We start from the raw sequence: 15,890 nt of genomic DNA on the forward strand, positions 1-15,890 counted from the left end.
GAAGCCGCCAAGGAACGTCAGGTGCTGTAGCGTATATTTTGGGGCATGGAACTAGAAAAACCAGTATTCCTTACCTAACGAAACCCGATGCAAATTCGTGGGATCGCCATACATAAGTCACTAGGCGTCTTGAAGGCAGAGATAAGATCTTGCCTTGACCCTTCTGCCCCAAAATGCTGCTTGCTAGAACTTTTAGGAGCCTTTGGGGACTTTCACTCAGCCAGGAGATTCTGGGAGTAGCAGTCCCAAAGGAAGACCCTTCCCTCAAGTGCTGTAGGGTCTAGATCAGGCATGGGCAAACTTGGGCCTTCCCTCCAGGTGTTTTGGACTTCAGCTCCCACCATTGCTAACAGCCTCAGGCCCTTTCCTTTTTCCCCTCAGCCGCTTAAGCAGTGGTGGGAGTTGAAGTCCAAAACACCTGGCGAGAAGGCCCAAGTTTGCCCATGCCTGATCTAAACAGGAAGGAACTGGCAAAACCACTTCAAAGTACCCCTTTCCTACGCAAATTCATGACTTGCCATAAGTGGACAAGCGACTTGAAGTCTCGCAGACACACAAGATGCCTTTCTTTCTGCCCCACCTTTCTGGAAGCCCCCCTGAGATTTAGTTTTGCCATGGAAGGGAATGCCTAGTGCAAGAAGAAACACAAGAGGCGTGTTCACCTGTTCAAGGTGCCCCCTTCCAAATGGTGTGCTTTGCCATGTGTATGTTTTCGCCCTAGTCACATCACCATATGTTTTGCAATACTCCAGAAAAGTAAATATTTGGCTGGATGCACATCCTTTTGCCTATTGGTTAGAGGAGAGAATGGACGACCCAAATAGAGTTTGTTCTAGTGTGGCAAGGGAGAGGAAGCTTTGCTCTGGTTCTCCTAGTATTGATCTGTGGCAAAGAGAACTGAGTGAGCACTACTTCCTCACAATACTAGGGAAATGGTGTCCTTTGCTGCTACTGACTCCCTTTCCCATCTTCCCTAGTAATCTGAAACTCCCTATTCAAATAGCTGTGCATGTCCCACCCCTTGGAAAACTACTGAGCTCCCCAGACCAGAGGGGGAGGAGCAACTGGCCAGGTTGACTCTTTGTTTTGCTTCAGTGTTCAGGTTTCCTGCTGCTGAGCCAGGCAGGGCAAGGAGGGAGGAAGCCAAAGGTAATTAGCTGCCGCTGCAGCAGCCGCCCGGCTGGTGATGTCATTGCCTGCAAGTGGAAGGAAGGAAGGAACCCTGCTCCTGTGGTCCAAGCCGCTGCAGTGATGAGCTTGGCGAGCGGAGCTGGAAAGCTGCTTCAGAGCCAAAGAAACCCCCTAGACTTAGCAGGAGCCAAGTGCTTTGTGGGAGCACAGGCATTTCGGACATTTCACCAGCAGCACCACAGCATAGAAATCTTCCCTGTAGGCAGTTGGAGAGAGTAGGTGTGGCCTGGCTTTTTCCCAGATCAAAACCTCTTAATAATAATAATAATAATAATAATAATAATAATAATAATAATAATAATATCTTTATTTATATCCCACCCCATCTTCCTAGAGCAGTGGTTCTCATCCTTCCTAATACCGTGACCCCTTAATACAGTTTCTCATGTTGTGGTGACCCCCAACCATAAAATTATTTTCGTTGCTACTTTATAACTGTAATTTTTCTACTGTTATGAATCATAATGTAAATATCTGATATGCAGGATGTATTTTCATTCACTGGACCAAATTTGGCACAAATACCCAATACGCCCAAATTTGAATACTGGTGGAGTTGGGGGGGATTGGTTTTGTCATTTGGGAGTTGTCGTTGCTGGGATTTATAGTTAACTTACAATCAAAGAGCACTCTGAACCCACAATGGATCTGCACCAAACTTGTCACACTACCTACATGGTCAACATTGAATACTGGTGGTTTTGGGGGGGGGGGGGCTGTTTTGAATTCTGGGAATTGTAGTTCACCAACATTCAGAGGGCACCCTGTACCATAGTGGTGATGGAACTAGTAAACTTTCTACACATACCCAGCATGCCAAGCTTTGAATACTGGTGGGGGTTTCGAGGGAACTGACCTCCCAACTGACAGGTTGGGAGTTATAATAGTCAGAGCAATATGCACCCAACTGATGGATCTGGACCAAACTTGGCACAAATACCCAATATGACCAACTTTGAATACTGGTGGAGTTTGGGGTGGGGACTGACCAAACATGATGGTAGCTGTAGTTCTCCCTGCATGCGGTTACAGCAGGAGGAGGGCTTTTGGTGCGAAGATTCACCATCTGTTTCCAAAAAGGAATAGAAGGACAGGAGGAGCGATCTTCAGACTTCTTTGCCAAAGGGGTTCCTAAAACCCATCAGAAATATGTGTTTTCTGATGATCTTTGGTGCCCCCTCTGACACCCGCCTTGCGGACCCCCCCTGGGGGGGGGGTTAGTGCAGCTTACAAAACAGCAACAATGCAAACAGGACAACATAAAATATAAAAATAAAACAATAACCTAATCAATATGAAGGTTCACCAAAAAATAAGTTAAAACATAACAATGGAATTTAACATAAACCACGTCAAATCAATTCACAACACAGTAATTTAGTTTTGCAAGCAAACTGAAAGTGAAACAAATGAGAAGCACAGACACATCCATAAATTGTAATAATGAAATGCATGGGGACACAACATATCTCATGAAAGTCTTTCATTTATATTTTTAATATTTTTTGCATATTTCTTACAGACTTGGAGGTTTCTTGTTACATTTGTATGATGCACACAGCAACCAACATACTAATGTGTCTGACACAGTTTGGAAAGCTCAGACTTGTAATGTAGATGGACCCCCAGAGCCCTAGTCATCAACAGCCTCGCTCAAACTCAGAGCTCTAGCATCCTTTAGTAAATCAATCCATCTGTATTGCAGCCTTACTTTTTCCACTTTCTTTTACTTTACAAAGTTAAATGCTATGGGCTTTCAAATGGTAACTTGAAGAACCAGTTGAGTGGTTTTAAAGTGTTCAGCTGTAAAACTGTTGTGTTTGTGTATGTGATGCTTCAGAAGATTGTTTCTCAGCTTTGCATTTCCTCTTAGTTTGTTGAAATACCATTCATTTTTACTTCCTTATACTTTTGTTAAAAACAGTGTTGCCGTTAGAAGACCTGCATTATGTCAGATGCAATTTTAGGGGGATCTTTTTGCAAGTCAAAACATCATTTGTTTGTTTTCATATGTAGATTGTTATAGTTGCTGCATCATAATATTGTTATATTTATAATAGTTTCTAAGGACAGCTTTTAGTAGCACATGCTGTACTCTCTGCCTTGGGTCCTGCACTGGGAATTAAAGTGAGAAATAAATGAAACGCTAGTACAGATTATTGAACATGAGCATTATGGGCATCATTATTGTCCCTTTTTTGCAATGGAAAAAGCTGTGCAGCAGCCTTTTCCATATAACACCATAAACACTTCTGGGTCACATAGGAAATAAACATAGCAAAACCCCTTGTAGATCAGACAAAAGTTTCATCAATTATCTAGTTTTGAACAGTAGCTAGCTATTTAGCTTATTATTAAAAGTATTAATTGATTTTTGACTTATCAAGGCTCTCAAAAAGAGTACTATAATGTATTGCATACATTTCTTTCAAAGTAGGTTAAAACAAATATAAAGTTCATTTTTGTAAAAACAAATGACCAAACAGAATACAGTGGGTCCTTGGTATCAATTCCAGGACTTTCTATGGATACCAAAATCTGTAGATGCACAAGTTCCATTATACATAATTGTGTAGTCAAATTGTGACTCTTATATAAAATAGCAAAATCAAATTTTGCTTTTTGGATTCCCCCTCCCCCATATTTAATGTCATGGCTGGCTTAAATCCCTTGACACAGAATCTCTGGATATGGAGGGCCAACTGTAACATGTGTTTGACTACCTGCCAGAACTTCAAAAACGATAAAGCCAGCTTGGTTGTGATTGGGAAGAAGATTCATCACTGAGATGGCATTTCAGAGATATCCCTATATTTCTTATTCTTGAACCTAAGCCTGAAATTACTCTTTGGAAATGCTAAAATGACTCTTTTGAGGATCTCATTTCCCAGGTGGGCTCCTATGGGAGGAGGAGTCTTTCACATAACCTTTTTGGATACCACTAAAACTGATGACCAGAGATAAATGGTCTCCAAACATGGAATATTTATTTAATTGTTGTGATTAACAGCCCTGCATTTCTACTACAAGCATTTCTTCTTTTTTGAACATAATTAAATATTAATTAAATGTTTGACAATAAAACACACACACAAAGAATATATAAACATAGACATACTTAGACAACAATTGCTTAACTGACACACATCTCTATAACTCCAAAACTATCAACATATCCATACATTAGTTTTAAGAATTGATTTCCAGCTTCTATTTTGTTGGTTTTTCTATAAATATTTTTCTTTCACTTTATAGCCAGCATTTAACATTTAGAAGTGAATATCCCAACATTTTATGTCTCCAGAACTGTACCATGAACATTTCTAATCCTCCTTAAGAGCCATTCAGGAATGCATTCAAGAAGACTGCTTTATCTTGTGGCAGAGAATGATGTGTTAATTATAAGAAAACATTTCCTTTGTCCTGCATCCCTACTACCTATCAATGTCAACTGGGTGAATTATAGTGTTGTATGAGAATAAGACAGTGTTGTCTCTCTTTTTTGATACATCCCATAACGTTCATAATCTTGTAAATCTTTATCATAGCCAGAACAATCTGGCTTTTTGTGTATTTGTGGTACATAAGAGTTTTCCCCACATTATAAAAGCTGCCTTGACCCATTGCCTTGGAGGCAGTTTCACCCATTCGTAATAACTGGACAAGTGACTGCTTTGATAATTTTTCAGCTTTACATCTTTCCGATGGAGAGATTGTTTTTTTCTAATTTTATAGATGCTGAATTAAAGACTGAAAAGAAATAACTCGTGTCAGATGTTGGATTAGCATCCTAATCATGTCATTGAATGTAATCAGAAATTAAAGAGAGAGAAAGCACTCCCAGATGCAAGGACTCTAATGTTCTCTTACTTGAGGCTTTGTAATCTGAAGGTTAAAGTAAATGTGAGATGGCAAATCTGCGATCAGAGCTTCTGACATGCTTTGTTGCTGTGTTTTATTTTAAAGCAGCATAGGAGCATGCTTCAGTTTTGTGTGCAGCTACTATTCTTGAAAAGGCTATAAAAAGTTATCCCTGATTCAAATAGTATCATTTTGCTGTTATCTATATTTTTCTCCAGTGAGATTAATAAGCACGTTGAGGGTCATTCTAGATAATAAAATATAGTGGAAAGACATAACCCCTTCTGTAATGTTTGGAGAAAAATTGGGCTTTGAGAAATTAAGAAACAGAATCCTGTACAGATAAGGCTAGGTTCACCAATTTATACTGGATGTATTATTGAAAAGATATGTTTTCTTGTTAAAGATTGGGAGATCTTACCATAGATCTCTACTTCCATCTGCTTTCATCCCTGAAGGTCTTGCTAGGATATTTAGCGAGGGTTCCTTCCTTCTTCTGTCAAAACAGTCTTGTTGAATTAGCATTTTTAAGTGTTTGGGATGCTGTGCAAAATGCAGGGGTGTACGATATGTTCTGGAACAGCCCCAGCATAAGAGAGAGTGAGGCATCTGGTTCCTGCAGCAGGTTCCAGATTTCATGAGAAGAAAGCAGATTGGTGGCTATTTCCTTTGTTATTACAGTAGAGTCTCACTTATCCAACATAAACGGGCCGGCAGAACATTGGATAAGCGAAAATGTTGGATAATAAGGAGGGATTAAGGAAAGGTCTATTAAACATCAAATTATGTTATGATTTTACAAATTAAGCACCAAAACACTATGCTTTACAACAAATGGATAGAAAAAGCAGTTCAGTACACGATAACATTATGTAATAATTACTGTATGAATTTAGCACCAAAATTTTGCAATTTATTGAAAAATTGACTACAAAAACATTGACTACTAAAAGGCAAACTGCGTTGGATAATACAGAAACTTGGATAAGCGGAGCTTGGATAAGCGAGACTCTACTGTATTTCATGTTTATGCCTAGTTATGAGGTTATTAAGAGATTCTTCTGAACCTTGTGCCAAAATAAATGTTGAGTTCCATGCTATTCCAGAAAGCTAAATGTCTTAGGGCGGCCCTGGATATTCTTCACCAGAGTCAGACACTACCCATAAGAATAATTTTCTTTTCGTGCTTGAAATAAATTCTATTTATAATTATATTGAGGCATTGCTTGACCCTACAACTTCTGAGGATGCCTGCCATAAATGTGGGCGAAACGTCAGGAGAGAATATTTCTGGAACATGGCCATACAGCCCGGAAAACATACAACAACCCTGTGATCCCGACCATGAAAGCCTTCGACAACACATTGCTTGATTGTTAATAGATTGCAAATCCAAGCCCATTGACACATATTTGCATCAAATAGATGACGCAGTGGGTTAAACCAGCTGAGCTGCTGAACTTGCAGACCGAAAGTTCAGCGGTTCAATTCCAGGGAGCGGGGTGAGCTCCCACTGTTAGCCCCAGCTTTTGCCAACCTAGCAGTTTGAAAACATGCAAATGTGAGTAGATCAATAGGTACTGTTCAGGAAGGTAACAGCACTCCATGCAGTCATGCCAGCCGCATGACCTTGGAAGCATTGATGGACTACGGCAACTCTTCGACTTAGAAACGGAGATGAGACCATCACCCAGAGTCGGACATGACTAGACTTAATATAAAGGGGAAACCTTTACCTTTACTAGATTTCTTTTATTATCCCAATAAATTTTCTATCTAGTAACTCAGATCACCCAGCGCCAAGAGCATACTTGTGCTCTTGCTTGGCAACATATCCTACTAAATATACCGGCTGGCTTGGACTGTCCAGAAAAGATGAGATTACATTGCTGAGCTGCTCTCATGCTTGGTTTCTGTCACTCTGACAGCTGTTCCCGAGACCTTAGCAATCCCTTAGTGATGTCTTGGTGAAGAAGTTGGAGACAGTCTGAATTCCTCTCCAAGATGTTTTTCAATAGGCAGTTTCTGAGTAAGCTTGTGATATGGCTTTAAATTAATATAGCTGCTATTTCAGTGTTTTATGACACTGTTACCTTGGTTGTTGTGTGCTTGTCTCGTGCACTAAGTATTGTGCAAACATGTTTGAGGACACAGACGTGCTTTGAATTTCTATGGTCTAAGGACCTGGCATGGTTTAAAATCTTAGCTTACTTATAAACTCAAAAAGCTTTAAGTAGATATCTGAAACAGACTAGTTATGAGAATGCCATCCTTCCTCCTCATCCCTTATATTTCTCTTATTTCTTAACAAATATATGACAGACATAAATTCTACAGTTGTAACACAGTGGCCTTGAAAAGATCATCTGCTTAGTTTCTGCCTGTCTTAAAAGTAGATAAACTATCAGGAAAATCTGGGTAAGGGTGCCTTTCCAGCAACAACTGGGAAGAGATGAATCCTGCATGACCTACCAGATATACGTATAAATTGAGGGCTGGTTTGAGGACCAAAATTTTGGATCTTGATATACCCTGTGAATATGTCGAAAGTTGATCTATGTAGAGGGGAAAGCACCAATGCTACCTCAGGGGATGAGCCACCTCTGTCACTGTTGCCATTTTCCCACCTGGGCATTCAGAAAAAGTAAAGAACAGTGTTACAGTGGAGAAATTATAGGAGTTTGGTGCTTCTTTTAGATCTTTTCCAGGATGAAAGTTAAGGCGCCACATTGACATGTGGATAAGTTAACACAGAAAGAGAGGGGTTGGTCAGTTTTTGATTAAAATCTGTAGACTTATACATGAGTATCTAGGATATTTCACAGGCTTATCGTGGGGAACAAACAAGGCAGATTGTAAGGAACATTGTCCTCCTTAACCACCATAGAAATGGTACTGTTATGCAATCACGTGTTGCTTTGTTGCTGCCTGTTTCCTAACTCTGTAGCTCACTTGACTCTCGATGAGCCAGTCTTGAATGTTGTTGTTGTTACAGAACACCGACTCACCCACCCTTTTGCCAGGAACTCAATCAGGAATGATTAACAGACATAAAAACACTGCTGGGTTTTTGTGACCCTGAGGTGTGTGGCTGCTTTTGTGTCTGCTTGCACCACCTCTCTTGAATAATAATAATAATAATAAAACTTTATTTATACCCCGCCACCATCTCCCCAACAGGGACTCGGGGCGGCTTACATGGGGCCATGCCCAAGACAATACAATAAACCATAACATAATACAATTAAATAATACATTACATAAAATAAACAGTACAACATAAGATCAAAACAGCAATATAACACGAGCGGGCCGCATGAATACTACATTTAAAAACTAGATTAAAAATTAAAACTCTGGGTGAGAAAGGGATCAGAATAAAACCTCGAGGGACGGGACATCAGATAGTGAACCAGTCTAGAGGATAAATATCGGGGGGGAGTAGCATAGAACATTTACTCTCCGAAAGCACACCGGAAGAGCCATGTTTTTAAATCTTTCCTGAAGGCTAAAAGGGTGGGGGCTTGCCTGATTTCAATGGGCAGCGAGTTCCACAAGCGAGGGGCCACCGCAGAGAAGGCCCTCTCCCTTGTTCCTACAAGGCGAGCCTGAGATATAGGTAGTGGCGACAGGAGGGCCTCCCCCGATGATCGGAGAGGTCGGGCAGGTTTATGGTAGGAGATACGGTCACGAAGGTAGGCGGGTCCCAAACCGTTTAGGGCTTTATAAATGATGGTCTGCACCTTGAATTGGGACCGGAAGATGAACGGCAGCCAGTGGAGCTCCTTAAACAGGGGAGTAGATCTCTCCCTGTAACTCGCCCCCGTTATTAGTCTGGCGGCCGAACGTTGGACCAGCTGTAACTTCCGGGCCGTCTTCAAGGGAAGCCCCACGTAGAGCGCATTACAGTAGTCCAGTCTAGAGGTAACTAATGCATGCACCACCGTGGTCAAGTCAGACTTCACGAGGTATGGTCGCAGTTGGCGCACAAGTTTGAGTTGTGCAAAAGCCCTCCCGGCCACCGCCGACACCTGCGCTTCAAGCGTCAGCGCTGAATCCAGGAGGACCCCCAAACTGCGGACCTGTGATTTCAGGGGGAGTGCAACCCCGTCCAGCACAGGTTGCCACCCAACCTGACTTCCTCCAGAAACTGAACTGACTTCCTCCAGAAAAACAGAACACAAAGGGGTTGGATGTTTGGCTTCTCCAACCCTCTCCAAAGTTTCTGCTGTGATTTTGTCCGGGATAGCTGCTTTAGAGGCCAAGGGGCGGGACAAATAGGAGAAGGGTGGTGCACTTGGCCCGGCTTCAGACGCCCTCCCCTACCATCCCCAGCTGACCAGTTTAAAAGCAAACAGGATTAAAATAGCCTCCAAAGAGCAGGGGGTTGGGATGGCGAGGTCAGGCAAGGCAGCTGTGCCGCTTACGTGTTCCTTTCAGCTTATTTTCCATATGCCCTTTTTGCTCCCTCAGCTGACTGGTTTGTTAAATTCTTTCTGGGAAGGAGAGGGAGGTAGTAGCTGCCCTCCCATCTGTGTTGCTAACTTCGCTCTAGAGAAAGTAAAGCAGGGCCTGCTTTCTTCTTCTCCTTTAAAAGGCAGAGCGGAGGAAGATAGCTGGAGTTCAAGAGCTCTCCTGGCTTTTGTACAAAGTTTGCAGCAATGTGGGATAGGCCTAGAAGGGAAGCAGGAGCAACGCCAACAGTCACGAGAATCAGTGTTTACAAAACACTCGCCTATCACTTCATGAAACAAAGTTTAGAGCTTGTTGACAGTTGGAGGGAAAGTTCCTAGAGGGAATCTCTAGAAATTTTGCAAGATGTCTTTGATAGAAATGCTGCTGCTTTCACAATCCGTTTAGTTTAAACTGCTGGTGTTCTCACAGTTGAGATTTGTTTGTTTTTCCCCACAATCATATTTTCCTGGAAAGAAGCGTTTATAGCAGGATTTTGGATGCAGTCCATAATTCTTTTGGTTAGGTTTTCTTTTGTTTTTGTTGTGTGCCTTCCAAGTTGTTTCTGACTAATGAGAATTCTATCATGGGATTTTTGGGGACTGAAAATGTTTGACTCTCAGCTGTGTCTTCTCATAGCAGGGAAAAGAACTTGGGGTGCATCTACATGGTAGAATTAATTCAGTTTGATATCACTTTAACTGGCTCAATGCTATGGGATTAAGGAGTTGCAGTTTTACAGTCTTTAGCCTGCTATGACAAAAAGATGGGTGTCTCATCAAACGACAAATCCCAGGATTCCATAGCATTGACCCATGGTGGTTAAAATGATGTCAGTGTTACAGTATAGATGCAGCCTTTGTCCTATGGTACGCAACAGCATTGGCCAAGGAGTTGGAAAGGAACAAAACTGAATCAAAACAGTTCCTTAACAGCAACTTAAAAATGCTCTGAAGGTTACAAACAGAAGAGGGGATAAAGTTGGGGCAGAAGTGAGCAGCAGAAAAATTATTTTAAGATACTACAACATACAAGATCAAAACGGACTATAGTGCTCATCGCATTTCTTTTAGAAAACATTAGATTTCAGTAGTAAAATACATTACATATCCCTGAGAATCCATTTTTGTAAATGCCGTTTCTTCTTAGTTCTCCAAGAAAATTGTCATCTTCGGCACTAAAGAATTAGAACAGGTTTAACATTGCATGTCAAAGGCCTCATCTACACTGCCATGTAATACAGTTTAAACTGCATTATAATGGTCAATGTAGACCAGTGGTTCTCAACCTGTGAGTCCCCAGATGTTTTGGCCTACAACTCCCAAAAATCCCAGCCAGTTTACCAGCTGTTAAGATTTCTGGGAGTTGAAGGCCAAAACATCTGGAGACCCACAGGTTGAGAATCACTGGTGTAGATTCATATAATGCAGATTGAATTTGAACCGGATTATGTGACTCTGCACTGCCCTATAATCCAGTAAATGCAGTTAATCTGCATTCTGAAACTGGATTATAGGGCAGTGTAGATGGGGTCTTTAAGCAGCATAATGAAATGCCATTTCAGCTTTTCCCCATAATGTCCTCACAGAAGTTTGAACGTGTATTTTTTTTTATCTTGAGTTCCTTCCTCCTGTCTTCAACTATCAGTTTGCAATCTGGCCCAGAAATACTGCTATGCAATCTGTTTTGCCACATGACTTCTGCACACACAGCTGTCTCCAGAACGATAGGCCAAATAAATATTTTTGTGTGAGAAAGCATACAGCAATATTTGTGGAACCCTGAATCGCTTTTGAAACCAAGTTCTTAGCAGATTTGCTGAATAATGATATTTTTTGTCCAGAAACTTTTCCAAGGCTGTTGATCCTAATATGTAAGAACAGTTCCAGAATCAGTCACAGTAATAACATTTCAAGAGCCGAGGGTCCAAGTAGTCCAACATCATGTTTCTAGCAAGAAGAAAGACATTCTAATGGCTTGGCAAACCTGTTTTTGGACAACAGTTCTCAGATTCCCTAGCCATAGTCAACATTAAGTCTGCATTAAGATGGATTTTGAGAACTGTAGTACAAAAAATAACCTTTCTATAGTCTGACTTTTAATTATGCCTCTCCCCCTTTTAATCTTGTGCTTTCAAAAAACCTCAAATTTTTGCATGTTTGTTCTTCTTGATCACTTCATTTTTCTATTCCTGAATCTTTGTTTTTTTACATTTAGTGTTCCTTATGTGGTAACCTCATACATTGTGTAAAGGCATTATGATATTAGCTATTCTTAGTTTCTTTTCTAATAAACTCTGACACCATTCTCTCCCACCGCTGTGCGATAATTAACAGCCATTTATTAAAGCTCTCTCTCTCTTTTTTTTAAATCAGGAACCTTCCTGGTTGGTCACTTTCTTGTTATTTAATTGGTATTAATATAACAGTTAGCCTGACTTTCTAAATACCATTAAAATTTCAGTACCATTTTGTTATTCATTTTTCTAGAGAGTTCTTTTTGCTGCTGTTCCTGCCTGTTCGGATTTCCACAATTTTGAATTGCTTGATGGCACCTGTTTCCTCCTAAACCTTGCTTCCTCTTATTTAATCAGTCACTAATCCATAGAATTACCTGGCCTCTTAGTCTGTAACTGCTAAAGTTACTTAAGAGCCCTTGATGCTGAACTTTAGGACTTCTGTTTTAAGTCATTCAACTGTGTAGTCAAATTAGTGCCATTTATCTGAACATGGTGATTATAGCTCTGTGCTGACATAAAGTGGACTGTACAGGTGAGCATGTAGAGAGAGGATTTATTGCTGCCTGAAATAATTTCATGTACAAAAGCTAACCAGACTGAGGGGGTCTTCTTTCTTCAATACTGATGATAGCATAGTGTCCCCTGCCCCCCCCCCCCCCCCAAATCCATTTCAGTCTCACTTTGCCTAATTGTTGGGCCTGGTCGTCTTTTCAATCAGTGATAAAAAGCTATGTCCTCTAATAGAAGGAAGCAGTTGCAGGAGTGTAACCTGGGTGCATCTACATGACAGATTTAATGCAGTTTGACACCACTTTAATTGTCATGGCTCAATGCTGTGGAATCACAGGAGTTGCACTTTTACAAGGTCTTTGTCCTTCCCTGCCAAATGGTGTTGATGCCTCACCAAACTACAACTCCAGGATTCCATAGCACTGATCTGTGGCAATTAAAGTGGTGTCAAACTTCATTAATTTTTACTGAGTAGATGCACCCTTCAAAATACCTGAGTTGGTTGCTTCACTATGTCTAATTATAGTAGCAGCTCTGTATTAGAGCAGACCCATGACTGTGCTCTGGCAGTCTTTGCATTCAGTGGTTTATTTGATTGTTATGCGTTCAGGTTGTTTCAGGCTAGTGGCAACTCTAAGGCAATCATGTCACAGGATTTTCTTGGCAAGAGTTTTCAGAGGGCGTTTACCTTTGCCTTCCTATGAGGCTGAGATTTGTTTTATCATGTCAGAAATGACTTGAGAACATACTGCAAGTCGCTTCTGGTGTGAGAGAATTGGCCATCTACAAAAGCATTGCCCAGGGGACACCCTGATGTGTTACCATCCTGCTGAGCTAGAGCTGACAGATGGGAGCTCACCCTATCTCATAGATTCAGAACAGCAGCCTTCAGGTGAGCAACCAAACCTTCAGGTCGACAGTTCAGCCGGCACGAGGGTTTAACCCATTGCGCCACTGCGGCTGAGATAATATAGCATGTCCCAAGATCACCTAATGAGAATATATCAGGTATGAACACATAATCCCAAACCTTCAGGTATTCTGTATTGTTCCTCCTGTAGAATGTCATGTATTTTTGGCTTTATACATTTTGGCTACTGTATACATAGGGTACAAAAATATGAAGATTAGGCCTCGGGCATTGAGTGAATCCTCCTCTTTCCACATGTCCATCTGTGTACACAAATGGATTTATTTCTTATGAAATTCTGTTGTACACACTTGTTTCCCTCTTTTCTTGACCTCTTGACTGTAGTCAGATATTTGGAAAGATTAGCAAGAAAAAAAGATTTCCCAAGATGTCCCAGCCCCACTGATTTGTCATCACAGGTTACTAACAGGTCACAGTGTTCTCCACAGAACTGTGAACATCAGATAAAATAGCCACCTGCTGTTTTCATGCTCACCTGTTCAGTGATGAAAGAAAGCATTGAGTTTTCCAGTGATTATTAACATTTTAGATTGCACCCTCCTCCTGAACATGTGAAGAGGTTGGGAGCTGAATTTGCTTATCCCATGATATGTAATCTGGCAATCAACCCATTAAACTTATTTTTGCTCAAGAACCATTCCTAGAAGGCATAAATATCCCAAAGGCACCAGATCCTGACATATCTTGGGAGTTAAACAGGACCCAACCTAGTTAGTAACTATTGGCCTTCCAACTCTATTGTATGCCTATGAAACATGGGCTGTCTACAAATGTCACTTTCAACTTCTGGAATGATTCCATCAGCATTGACTTTGAAATATCTTGAAAATCTCTTCAGAAGACAGGCGAACAAATATCAGCATTCTGTAAGAAGCAAAGACCACTAAGCATTGAAGCAATGATCCTCTGCCATCAACTTTGCTGGACTGACCACGTTGTCTGAATGCTCAATCACCGTCTCCCAAGGCAGTTATTCCACTCTCAACTCAAGAATGGAAAATGGATTGTTGGTTGACAGTGAAAGAGATTTAAAGATGGACTTAAAGCCAACCTTAAACAATGTGGCATAAACACTAAGAAGTGGGAAGCTTTAGCCCCCGAGCATTCTAACTAGAGATCAGCAGTTACCAAGAGTGCTGTGGATTTTGAAGAGGCATGAATAGAAGGCCAAAGGGAGAAACATGCCAAGAGGAAGGCGCATTAGCAAACCCTTGTCAGGACCACCTTCCATCTGGAAACCAACATCCTCACTATGAAAGAACATGTGGACCCAGAATAAGTCTCTACAGTCATTTGTGGACCTATCATCAAGAAGACTCTACACTTGGAAGACTAGGCTATGATGGTGATAATGAGTAAGTGAATGAGAGACCACCTATGAATCCCAGGTACTACTATAAGCTATATTTTAGAGGAAGAAACTGGCAAAACCACCTGAGTATTCCTTGCCTAAGAAAACGCTATCAAATTCATGCAGTCACCATAAATCGACAGACAACTTAAAGGCACATATACACATTATTCCTGGAAACATGTTACTTACAAGTACTTAATAAGGTACACCTGGCTGCTTTTGAAGGTAGCATGTGGTGTGACTTACAATGCATGATCCTATAATATAACTTGCTTGTGACAAGAGTTTAAAACCCACCTATAAATGAAAGGGAAGGAGTTTGCTCCTTGTTGCTTCATAATAACTTTATTTTTGTATCCCGCCTCTGTCTCCCCGAAGGGACTTGGGGCGGCTTGCATATGGCATAAGGTGCCTAAAACAACTCATACAAGAAACACACAGTATAATACAGTGCACACTCCTTTGCTTCTCCAGCAGGTCTCCTGAAAACTGTTAAGAGTCTGCTACCTTTTCATGAATATGTAGTTCTAATAGAAACCACCAGACAACCTTAGTATCACCTCCATGGGCTGAAGGAATATAAACTGGGCTGCAAAGGAGGGATATGTTGCCCATTTGGGGAGCCAGTTCAGAGAAGCATGAGGGCAAGAAATGGGACTTGGACCTGGGACTGCTCCCACTCACTTATCTGTCAGATGCCAGGAGAAATTCCTGCAATTCGGGGCTGGATAAAACATTAAGCAGAATAAGCATGTGCTCCCCCTCACTTGACCACTCCCCCTTTACCCCCTCAAGGAGGGCCGGCCCTAGGTAATTTTCAAGTGTAAGCAAACAGTGTTTTGGTGCCCCCCCCCCAAGCCAATCACTGAAAAATAAAAGGTAGAACCTACAGAATTCCAGTGACTCCAGCCATGAAAGATTTCGACAACACAGTGTATTTTTTCCAGATGATCAAGAAATAATAATAATGATGCCCTTGGCTGTCCGTCATTCAGGCAGCTCCACCCCCTTCCCTTCCCGGCTGAGCGCTCTGAGCCCAGTGCCGATAGCCATGCCTCGGTGCTGAACCCGGATGACTGTCCCTGCCTGGGCCAGCTGTGCATCCCCCCAGATCAGCGCCGAGGCCTGGCCGTCGCCACTTGGCTCAGAGCGCTCAGCTGGGAAGGGAAGGGGGCGGAGCCACCTGAATGATGGGCAGCCTCTCCCCATTCCCTTTCAGGCTGAGGCTGAGCGCTCTGAGTGAGCATTGAGGGCCAGGCTGAGGTGCTGAACCGGGATGCGGGGAAGCACCCTCGCAACATGCCCTGGGCGCTCCAGGCCCCAGCGCCTCAACAGCGCTCCTAGCGGATTTT

At 41.8% G+C, this 15,890-nt stretch overlaps 1 protein-coding gene across 1 annotated transcript in view; it reads left to right on the forward strand.

Moving 5' to 3' along the window:
- The window catches only part of map1lc3a (microtubule associated protein 1 light chain 3 alpha), a 37,741-nt gene that overhangs the window by 641 nt on the left and 21,210 nt on the right, over positions 1-15,890 (forward strand). The gene's annotated exons all lie outside the window — the stretch shown is intronic.

Source organism: Anolis carolinensis, chromosome 4 (genome assembly GCF_035594765.1).
Source record: "Anolis carolinensis isolate JA03-04 chromosome 4, rAnoCar3.1.pri, whole genome shotgun sequence".
NCBI lineage: Eukaryota > Metazoa > Chordata > Lepidosauria > Squamata > Dactyloidae > Anolis > Anolis carolinensis.